The sequence below is a fragment of the Paramisgurnus dabryanus genome, chromosome 12, assembly GCF_030506205.2.
Source record: "Paramisgurnus dabryanus chromosome 12, PD_genome_1.1, whole genome shotgun sequence".
Lineage (NCBI taxonomy): Eukaryota > Metazoa > Chordata > Actinopteri > Cypriniformes > Cobitidae > Paramisgurnus > Paramisgurnus dabryanus.
The window spans coordinates 17481058-17493474 of NC_133348.1; the positions used below are offsets into that span (position 1 = coordinate 17481058).

At 36.6% G+C, this 12417-nt stretch overlaps 1 long non-coding RNA gene across 1 annotated transcript in view; it reads right to left on the reverse strand.

The window, feature by feature from the left end:
* Positions 1-1499: 1499 nt before the first annotated feature.
* LOC135738808 (uncharacterized) overlaps positions 1500-12417 on the reverse strand; it is an 87393-nt gene continuing 76475 nt past the window's right edge. The window contains exon 3 of the long non-coding RNA XR_010528775.2: positions 1500-3232. This is a non-coding gene — a long non-coding RNA (uncharacterized lncRNA). The remainder of the gene's footprint in view (positions 3233-12417) is intronic.

Below are 12417 nucleotides of genomic sequence, written 5' to 3' on the forward strand. Positions count from 1 at the left end.
GACAAATTCTACTGCTGCTGCAACCTGAGCAGCCTCCTAGCTGCTACAAGCACAGTCTGAAAGTCGAGGTGGAGGGTAGGGCACACAGCCCCGCCCCTCCCCCTTCCTGCAAAAGAGTGTCTGATACCAGACACTGTTGCACTTTTCAACCACATGGGGGAGCCGTAAGTCAATTTTACATGGAAACTACATAGTGTTGCTTTAAAGCACAATATGTATTTTTGCATCAAAGGGCAGTGTTGGGGGTAACGCATTAGAATTAATGTGCATTACGTAATAATATTACTTTTCTAAAGTAACGAGTTAAGTAACGCATTACTTTTTAAATGTACACATTAATATTTGAGTTACTTGTTTAAAAAAGTAATGCGAGTTACTTTTCAGTTAATTTAATTTGATTTAAAATAATAATGTACTGAATTAAACTGAACGTTATTATGTAAAATTAAGCAAACTCTATGCGTCCGCGCCTAAGCGGGAACAGTTTGAGTCAGAAACGGATATGGCAGGCCAGAGCTTCACATTTTTGCGATGGAATATGCAATTTCTGAATGCAGAACTTCTCAGTCATAAAAAACACCTGTGAGGCCTGAAAGGGATCAAGCCTCAGCCAATTAAGAAAAAGTAACGGAAAAGTAACTTAAAAGTAATGTAAGTTTTACTTTCCATGAAATGTAACAAGGTAACCCAATTAGTTACTTTTTTGAGGAGTAACTTAATATTGTAACTTAATGGGCCCTATTTTAACGATCTGAAATGCAAGTGCGAAGCGCAAAGTGCAAGTGACTTTGTGGGCGGATCTTGGGTGCTGTTGCTATTTTCCCAGCGGGAGAAATAACTATGCCCCAGGCGCAAATCAATAAGGGGTTGGTCTGAAGTAGGTTCATTATTCATAGGTGTGGTTTGGGCGTAACGTCAAATAAACCAATCAGAAAGTCATCCAACATTCCCTTTAAACGCAAGTGCGCAAGTTCCATGGCAGGTTGCTATTATTATGACGGATTTACCAGGCGCACGCCAGGAGCGGTTCACAGCCGAGGAGACCGACGTTCTTGTAAGAGCAGTCAAAGACAGAGAAGTTGTTTTGTATGGGGATGGGAGAAACCCGCCCAAATCAGCGTCGGTTAAACAGGCGTGGAAGAAAATAGCCACAATTGTCACATCAGCTAGCATCCCCAGGACGTTGCGCCTCAAGCGCTACAATGATGTCAGGAGACGGGGGAATCCCAAGCTTGCCAGCATAAATGGGGCACGCCATGTAACGGGACGTGGATCTGCCTCTACACAGGACCTGACCGCTGAAAGCCAAGAAACGCAAGCAGTCCAACCCCAAAGTACACTTACAAATCAAGTTCACATACATTAGGGTTTCTTATGAAAACATTTTAATTATTATTTACATAAAATAAACGTAATACAGCCACACAACAAACTTATAAAAATATTTTAATCGTTATTTGCATGATAATGTTTTAATGCAGCCACACAAAATAAATAAAAACTATCACCACAATGCTCACCACAAAGATTTCCCTTATCTCATGTGTTAATATTTTTTATTGTAACAATTTATGATTTGCAAAAATAACTGTTGCATCTGTGTAGATTAGATAAGAAAAGTGTGTGCGCCTTGTGCACGCTATACATTATGGTCAATCATGCTGAGGGAAAAACCCGCTGTGTGCCGGTGCAAAATATGAATCATACATGCGTCACTGACAAAGTCAATTGCGCTGGGTGCAAGTAACTTTCCCCAACACTGTCAAAGAGCACACATTATGCACATTTTTACAATGTGTAATATAAGTTTCAGGTGGTTCATCTTAAAATACCCCACAAATCATTTATTGTAGCTTTATCAGTGTGATGTCACATTAACAAGAGAATCAAAACAGCATGTCTAATGAGACTGCTTTAGCTTAATGCGGATTAAAAAATAAGGAGAGGGTGGATTTGTTCATTGTAGGGTGGTTCTGTTCACACACTACCAACACACATTTATGTCTTACACCTTGAAAAAGTGGATTCTGCATAAAATGTGCCCTATCCAAAATAGCAAAATATATATTCAGGGTTCAATGTGCATTGTGCGTCATGACAAAATAGGTGCCAAGAGTAAATGATAAAAGAGATATTTCGCAAGACACTCACTTAACACTAAACTCTGCTTATGCATGAGATTAAGCGAGTATCTAGCAAACACAAGCATCTCTTTTATCATAAATCCTTGCGAAGCGCCTTATGAAGAGTATTTTTGACATTATACACTGTGCCCATAGGTTCACATGACGCACTAAACACATATTTTGACATGAAGATCCACACACGACAATGTTTGACAAGTCTCGCATTTGTGCCTCCTAAAAAAAAAAGTCATGAGCCACCACTGCTTGTCAATGTGGGCTTACATTATAATGTAATTGTAATAAAACTTTATATCATTATGTCATTCACGAACATGATTTGTGAGTCCTGTGGGATCCAATTTTGTTGACATTGAAGGTGAAAACTACTACTCTTATAATTCCATACTCTTTCACAGTGTCATCAAGCTACGCCGTTGTTGTTGTTTAGCGACCTCTATTTTTTCTTTTAATTCAAATTATTTTTTTATTTAAAACCACAAACACATTCATTTCTTCTTGTCCTGCTTCAAGGTGATTTTAGTCATTTTTAGTCATCATGTTTCTCATTTGTAGGTCTTGTATACAATTACTTCCTCTAAAGAAAACCTCTACTGTTGTGGCTGCATTTGAGATCATTTAAAACTTTTTCTGGTTTGCCTTGTATATGCTTAGTTTCTGCAGTGATTTTTTATAAAAACAATAATTGAAACTCAGGAATTCAAAAGACAACACCCATTGGCCGTTTAACAACTTCATGTAAACTGCAGAGAGAACACACATGAATCCTTTCTCAACATACTACTTCATTTCTTTTGTAAGATGCCCAAAAGATCTGATGCATAGAGAGGAGTTTGAAGAATGATGTCATGGGTAACCGCCCGAGGGAAGCAGAGCTTATCGGATTGAATCAGGAGGAGCGGTGGTTTGTGGCCTCCATTCACGCATGAAGTGGTGGAGGCAGATAAAGCGTGACGGCCTCTTCTCTCGAAGATTATCACCGCTGTAAGGAGAAGTCCTCAACTCCCGCCTATCACACAGGGAGCTCTTTATCGGCTTTAAGTCATTTATTTTGGAGATGGAATCTGCACATCTGGCAGCAGCAACACCTTGTAAGTGTAAGAAAAGATGAAAGGAACAGAATTGAGGCATAAAGTCATTTTTTCCCCAAAGTACGCATGGATGTGGTAAGCACAGGCTGGCAACATTTGTGGTTGAATTTGCCAGTTTTTAAAGGTCAGCAGAATCACATCTTTGAAAGACACTACTTTTTATGGCAAGCAAACAGACACATGAATTAATGCTTTGTCTTCTGATTTATGTCAAAGTGCTTCTGTAACTCAACTGGTAGAGCATGCTGCTACAGTATATCCAAATGTAAAATGTTTGATTCCCAGCATGCATGTATTTATTTATAAAATAGTTTTAATGCACTGTAAGTCACATAGTTATAGTTTGAATGCACCATAAAAAAAATAAAGTTGTTCACAAATGGTGAAATAAGCTTTCACAGCAACTGGTATCAGAGGTCTCCAACCGTGCTTCCCGTTAGCTCCCGCCCTGCTGAATGAGCTAATCAAGGTGTTCAGGGCTGCGTTATCATTTTAAACATGTGGGTTGGAATTCTGTAGGATGGTAGCTCACCAAGAGCAGGGTTGGAGACACCTGTGATATATGTTTAAGTAAACTGTGCAGCACGATCATATCTTAAACAATATAGTCCTATCATGCATAATCTAGTTGGGTTTCAGCTTGAAAGCAAAACATTTCCAAACAGAGCTACCTGTATGGCACTTAGACGACCCTTCAGATAATTCAGTCAGTTTTTCTAACCCCTTTTCACGGAAATGGCTTTGTCATCAACAGCTTGATTTCACAAAGCAGACAGCAAGCTATTCAAATCACCCTTTGAATACTGTCTGCATGAGCAAGCTAGTCAAAACAAAGCAAGTCATCTCGGTATTAGAGTTTTGTTCATGCCCTCAAAACACTGCAAAGAGTTTGTGTACGACTGTTAGGTGCTGACTAATGGTGCATACCAAAATCGTGTAGCTCTAATGAATTTGAAACAGGGCCTATGTTTAACAATGTATGCAATACGTACACTCGTAAAACGTGCTGGGTTATTTTTAACCCAATGTTGGATGAAAAGGGGACAAACATAGTTGTTTGGTTAATTTAATCCAGAAAATGTTTATATTTGAGCCAACAATGGGTTAAAACCACCAAGCATTTTTGGCTGAATCAACCAAGCAAAGGTAAATTACAACCTAGCGGGCTGGGTTCGTCCCTTTTGACCCATTACTGGGCTGAAATTTAACCAGTATTTTAAAAAAAGTGTATACCATAGACTGTAAAAAATATGGATGAAGTGTCCATGACATCACCCATAGGTTTGTGAAGAGCTTTTTCGAAGCCAATAGTTGGCGGGGCTTGTCGTCGCCATCTTAGGATCGCGTCACTTACTGATAACTGAAAATGGGTAAAGAGGCGGGACGTGGGTGAAGCTGAAGTGGCTGGTTGCTGAAACCACGCCCGCCTAGGTCAGCGGTAGTGCCACGCCTTTAATAATGCAGAACTTTAAGGCTTAATATAATTTAAACGGCTGTAAATATATGATTTTTTGCTGTAAAGTTTGGCATTTTAACATGGGGGTCTATGGGAATTGACTCCTTTTTGGAGCCAGCCTCTAGCGCTCAGTCGAGGAATTGCAGTTTAAGTCACTTCCGTATTGGCTTCAAAAAGGGACAAAGCCAGTCTTTTGTTTAAATTAACCTAAAAAATCGAACCCAACAATGGGTTAAAGCAACCCAGCATAGGTTTAACTATGACCCGGCATGGTTTGGTTTGTCCCATTTTGAAGGTTCCTCATCCAATTTTTCCTTCAACTAATGAGAGTCATCATTTATTCTCATGTTGTTTACCCTTTGTTGTATGAAACACAAGAAGACTATGTATTTTTTGAAATGTATTTTTCACACAATAACTTGGAATGGGGATTTTAGCTTTAAACAAAAGCACCACTGCATTATGCATTATGCTGATCCATATGGGCTATATTTCCAGGAAAAAAGGAAAGTAGAAGAAACAACATGTTTACAAGTTAATAATGCAAGACCGTTCATTTGTGGAAGAACTGTTTCTTTAAAATTATGCCCTATCGCTCTTTATAGAAAACAGCAGAAATAAAACACAGTGCCAACATGCACAAGCAACAAAGGCAAAGGCTTTTTAAATGACAGGTGGGCAGAAATCCCAGCGTGGGAGTTTAGTTTAGTGTGTGAAGGAGGGTTCGGGCTGATCTGTGCTCTCAGGCTTATTCTGCTCAGACCGCTGTTCTCCTACCCAATTTAGCTGCCTTGCCTGTCAGAATGCTTTAAATAAACAGCTTCGACAGCTCCCACGGAAATAACCCTGATGTCCTGCCAGACTATTGTGCCTCTGAATACTCCCCTGTTTGTTTCCCAAAGGATACAATTTCTGTTATGTGCATTTTACTTGTGCATGTGTGTGGAAAAGGAAATAAAGCAGTCAATTTATAGGGTTGAGCTATCAACCTGATCTCGTCTCAAGAATGGAACAGATCTCATAAGCACTGCTCCTAGGGCTTGTGGGAACAAGATATGTTATTGCGGTCACATTGTACATTTCTAAAGGTGATCGAGGAAAACAAACAGATATCGATCTCTGAGGTGAAGGTGTGAGGCATATGAGTAATAGGAAGACTTGCGTAAACGTCAGATTAGAGGTGGGGATATTGTCTGTAATGTGCACAATGTTTAACAGGGGACATCATTTTTAAGCCATGACCACTTAATAGATAGACAGGTGAAGCAGGTACTGGTACATATATAGCATTTTTCATTTTACAGTATATATATTACATGTAGTACTGGGAAAAGATTAATCACAATTAATCGCATTCAAAATAAAAGATTTTTTTTTTGCTTTATATGTGTGTGTGTACTGAGTGTAATTTTATGTATATTTAACCACAGACACATACATATAGTCATTTCAGATTTTTAAATTTATATATACTTTTTTAAATTGATATATAATATTGAATATCTAAAAATATAAATAATATATATACACATGTAACTGTTTCTTAAATACATACATGAATGTGTGTATTTATATATACATAATAATTACACACAGCACACACTCATATATTATGCAAAAAAAAAAATCACTTTTATTTTGAACGCGATTAATCGTGATTAATCTTTTCCCAGCACTATTTATATGATGTTTACATTTAAAAAGTCAATAAAATGGTCATTGTGATGTGCACTCATACATGTGTATATACACATTTAGGTTACATTTAAATTTTGTCCTACATAAGAAGAGTTTGGTTCCAAAACACAATAAATCCATTTTGACTAATTTGGGTAAAAATGTGTTTTCAATATCAAGAAAGTGACAAGATGAAAAACACGATTTTCTGTTACAAACTTTCACATACTGTAGCATCTTTAGATTATAATAACATTAAAAATTAGTTTAAAAAAAAAAAAGTTTTTTTTTTCAAAATGCTATAAATCTATTGAATCAATATATAAATGTGCATTTATCTTTGCCTTGTTAAATTAATTTAGTTGACTAGTGGTATACACTGATAAAAAATAAACATTAATGGCATTAATCAAAACACTTACTTAATCATATAAGAAACTGTCATTGCTGCTGTCATCCTTGGGGCGTCGTTGCTAAACTTTTATGACAGCGATCAGTTGTAAAATATTTTGGTCCTGCTTGATTTTCGTTGACTTTGAGTAAAATAATGGAAAGTTTTTCATAAGATCCCCTGGGGTCATTGTGTTAGCATGAGATAAGCTTATTAATGGTGTCGTGTGAAAACAAGCAACAGCCGGCATTTTTCCTTCTTCCGAGTGCCACTTATGTAAATTATTCGACTTTGACGAATTATACGTTTCTTCCCCGCCACAGAAAACCACCACAGGTTTATCAATGCCATCAAAAGTATTATTATATTTTGTTTATTTGTTTGTTGATTACAAAGTACAGAGTAGATGAGGAAATCTAGGATTTTGTGTATTCAAAACGGCGCCATTAATGTTTACAATGCGTGGAATGGTGCCCTGTGATTGATTAAGGGAATTTATTGCATTCTTCAGAGAAGGAGGACTGACTGTTGCCAGTAAATAACATAAATTCAAATCTACAGTAAGTTACTGGCAAACAGCTGCCAGTAATGCTATAATTTCTACTAGTTTAATATTTAGAGCATAAACTCACAGAGACATACCTTACAGACTTTAAAAATTCTTAAAGAAAACCACAATTGATGCTGTTAATGCTCTTTGGGTTGAATTTCTTTTTAATCCGGTTTGTCTGGTCTGCAGAGGGATTTTGCTTCATCTTTCTTCATTTTTAACTCACAACATTGATATTTAAGGTTCCTATAAAAACTTGAATGCATACTCACAGCATTATAAAGGAGATAAGACAGAATGTTGTTTGTGCTTTGAAGCTTTTTTAAGTCTTTTTTCAGCGTTTGCCCACTGGGATCATTTTTGTAGCTTTCAGTCGAAGGCTTCTGATAAAGGGCCCTTTGCTGATAAGAGACTCTTTTATTTGACTATTACGAAACTGATTGTTGTCTCATTTATATTCATGATGATGCATTTTGCTGCCCTATTGCGATTTATTTCTGGTGGCAATAAACAAACACAGATGTGAAACAAAGTCAAGCCTGCTTTCATAATCAGCATGTCCTCTGTGAGAAAAACTACTATCCCCATATTCTGTATGCTGTACACTAAATGACTTTATAAACATGCACAAACAAAAAAAGTCCTTGAACATTGTACGCATGAAAATCACATTGGTATGACCCGATCCTATGAAGTCTAGAACAGACCATCTGTTTGCAATGATCAACGTGCACAGATACAAAAATACACCAAAATAAATGTCAAAAAATAAACTTAAAATTAATGAGCTGCCGGATGCAAAAATAGATTTAGCTAGAGCCTATTATTTTTCATCTCAGTACCTTTAAAATCTTCAATTGTGACCTATCCTCACCTTTGCTATAAAACAGCATCCTCAGTAAATCACCTCTGGTTAACTCAGAATCTGCCTTTGGTAAATTCATAATGACATGCAACCAAAAACGGCATTAAAATAACATTACTGTTACATTATATAAATGTGAACCAGCAACTTATTGTTTTCTACATTGAATAATCTTACATAATATAAAGACCATTCCTTGATATCTTTAAAGAGGGCATTTCACAATACTTTTTTAAGATGTCAAATAAATCTTTGGTGTCTTCAGAGTACATATGTGAAGTTTTAGCTCAAAATACCATATAGATAATTTATTATAGGATGTTAAAATTGCCACTTTGTAGGTGTGAGCAAAAATGTGCCATTTTGGTGTGTGTCCCTTTAAATGCAAATGAGCTGATCTCTGCACTAAATGGCAGTGCTGTGGTTGGATAGTGCAGATTAAGGGGCTGCATTATCCCCTTCTGACATCACAGTGGGAGCCAAATTTCAATGAGCCATTTTTTCACATGCTTACAAAGAATAGTTTACCAAAGCTAAGTTACTGGGTTGATCTTTTTCACATTTTCAAGGTTGATAGAAGCACCGGGGACCCGATTATAGCACTTAAACGTACGGCCATGTCAAAAATTTAAAATTAATGTGAAATCAATTAATGAAATCAAACTTTAATGCTCCTAATCTAAGCATTAGATTATAAGACTTTAGCCTGGGTTGCATTTGATTTTAAAATCGTACAGCATTGTCAAACTTGCACAGTAATGTTGCGCAAACAAGCTGTGGTTCAAAAGATAGCAGTACTGTGTTAGAGTTGAGCTCTTACTGTATTGTGCACAAAGATAAGGTGAGAACATCAAGCGATAGCATTCTGTACCCTAGAATATATCTCCTTTATGCAACCCCTATCAAGACACTTTTGAAATTCGAGTGAAAAGAACTAGGACTTGTCTCTAATAATAATGCTTAGGCATAAGGTTTCTCACACATTGTATACAGCACTCACGCTGAGATTTTCAAAGCATTTACTGACACAGCTGAGAGTGCTGTTTACCTGAAGCCAGACAGGCTCAAGAAAAAGCAGCCTATTGAGCAGACAACACACTTAACTAAAAGCAGAGGTTTCAGGTCAGACTCATTTGTTGGCACATGGCTGACATTAACCTACAGCGCATGTGCTCTTTATTTAATGCAATTCTTAGCTGGATTAAGCTTCTTAACACTACTCAAGTGTCCTTGCTTCCTTTTACTTACTGTATTCTTGCTGCATCCTCGTGGGATGGTGGTACTCGGTCTCCTATCACTTTTTGAAATGATGAGGGGGAGAAATAAGGACAAGGAAACACAAAATCTAAGGCTGTTACCATCAAAATGTAGGGCTGTTTTCATACAGTGGAGCCTGTTAAATACAGCCTAAACCAAGTGGTTGCTTGGTGCATTTTTACAGCTTCTTACTGATCCATGTCCATGTTGTGACAACATGTTCGCCTTCGGATACTCATTATCTTGTACCATGCAGACTAGCGTTTGTAATGATGTCTTCTTGTAACGTTGCATTCTTTTTAACCTAGCAAAATATCTTAAATAAATAAATGAGTCTTGTTGATACGTGGATTGTCTTTATATATTCTAGAAAATGTTCACCTAAAATGAGAACTCTCTCATTATTTACTCTCTGAAATCTAAACCTGTAGGCTTTTATTAGGAATGCAGACTCTGTTTCTGTGGCACAGTTGTTATGCATTAGCAATGCAAAGATCATGGATTTGATCCTCAGGGAACATGTATACTGATTAAAAAATGTCAATAGATTGATTGCACCATACTTTTATTTTGGATAAAAGCATCTGACAAATGCATACAAAGAAATGTACATTTTCAATACATAAAATTCACAGTACTATCCTTTCAACTATTTGAATTGCTATTTTATATTTTCTTGGACTTGGAGAGAAAAACATACCCAACATTTGGTCATTAAAGATTATTCCTTGTGATGTTTTTTTTTAGAAATAGAAATACTTTAATATAAGTTTTCCTAAAACAGATAAACTAGGGTTACCAATAATACCTAGTCTTAAAATCAATAGGACTGGAACACCCATGTTGAAATGCCATCATAATTATAATCTCATTCTTGATCCCTCATCAGCTTCCTTTATTTTTTGCTTTACTTGTGTCTATGTTTGTGTTGTTGAAATGTCATTGAAAGGGCCAACGGCATAATTACTTCATACAAATATGAACATTTTTTTGTAACAAATCAAATTGAAAAAGTATTTTGGAGAAACATTGAAAGTGAAAGGTCACATAGACACTCTATTAGTTACATGCAGTGCACAAATAACTACTTTATAAGTTTGAGGTGTGCATGTTGGTCTCTCTCCCCAAAGCTATGTTCAGGAAACACGTTTCATATGAAACTCTATGTGTGCGTGATAAAGGTCATACTCATAACCTATTTTCAACATATTCTGTTGCCATGGTGAGGCTATTGATTTGAGAAGAGCTCTGTTGCTGAAGACTGAAAGGTGTCATTTGAGCCAATCATGTGAAGGACTGTCAATGTGCAATAACAAAGAGATGCTGTCTCCTAGATGTCTATAGCCTATTGGAAAGCTAACGTCAGCAGAGACGAGCCCCGGTGCTGACGCTTTTCCCTCTCTGTGGAAAAACAAATGGTTTCTCAACGTCATTGGGTGTAATCCAGCTTGGCTTGGTTCTGAGCACTGTTAATAACATAAATAATCATCTTTCTCTGTAACATTGAAGAGTGAGGACTTTAATCAGATATACTCATAAACCCAGCTGAAAAATAGCTTTGACCAGCATTGATTTGGTTTGGTCAAGATGGCTGTTCTTTTCAACAGTTGCTTATGAAAGCATGAACTAAATAACAGTCATAAACCAGTGCAATAAACCAAGGCACTAATACAACAAACTATACTGGACTAATGCCATGTTGTCTGGAAGAGAACCAGCTCAGTGTCCAAGAATCCGGTCTAGCTTTGCCCATTGTTTCTTAAAATGATCCGCAAATGTGCCTTTCACATAAGTGATGTGTGACCTTTCAACGTGATCTTATGAGAATATGTGTGTATTTTTATGTTTCAGCGTAGTTGTACCATAGGTACACATTTACTTGCATTTAAAACACACTGAAACGTATAATATCGACGTTTTGACAGGACTAATAAGTAAATTATTTACGTATTTACAGCTTTACAAACATTCAAATTTGTACGCAAGTTATTCCTATTCATAAATATTACAATTCTGGGCATTGGCGTTTCTTAATCTAATTACATGTTTTCAGTAGGGCCGGGACTTTAACAAAAAATAACGCGTTAAACATTTTTAACGCATTTTAATCGCACTTATTTTTGCACCGCGGAACATTTCTCATTGGATGAGTTTCGGCGGACCGATTATACTGGAGCACCAACTAGCGTTCATGACTTCAGACAACAACAAACCACAGTGAACATGAACAAAGAAGCTGATGAGATCGCTTTGGTTGGCCCCGTGGATAAGAGCATGGTTGTGTGTAAGCTATGCAAGTTGCAACAAGGAATTCACATATCACCCGCAGCACATCGAGCCTCAAGTATTATCTCAATGTTAAACATATAGCAGCTAGCGTGGACGTTAGCCCGACTCCGGGTACAACGACTTGGTTGAACAAAAATAAACAATATTTTGTTGCTTAAGCTTATGTATTCAGTTTTTATTCATGGTATACTAAAAATCCATGTGAAAAAATAACTTCTCAATGTTCTCAGGTCAAATATTTATATGTGATTAATTTCGATTAATTAATTACAAAGCCTCTAATTAATTAGATACATTTTTTAATCGAGTCCCGGCCCTAGTTTTCAGTCATATTTTCAGACTTATTTATTTAAGACAGTTTATCCATTTACCTAATTAAATGATTATGATATTCAGTGAATTTTACATTATTGAAAATGAAAATAAAATAACATTTCTGTATTTATTTAACAATTTTTTAATATTTAGTTTGTTTGCCATGACACACATGGCAAACAATGCTGTTTTCTCCTATGCTGTCTTCTATGCAATACGTTATTATTACTACTAAGCAATAATTACACCAAGATATTTTTAATTTTTCTTGTCAAAAATGACAATCGTTTTGCTAGGTAAGACCCTTCTTTTAGAGTCCTTTGAAGCAGCGTTGAAACTGAAATTTTAAAGTGCATTTAAACTGTGAACTGGGGGTCCAATC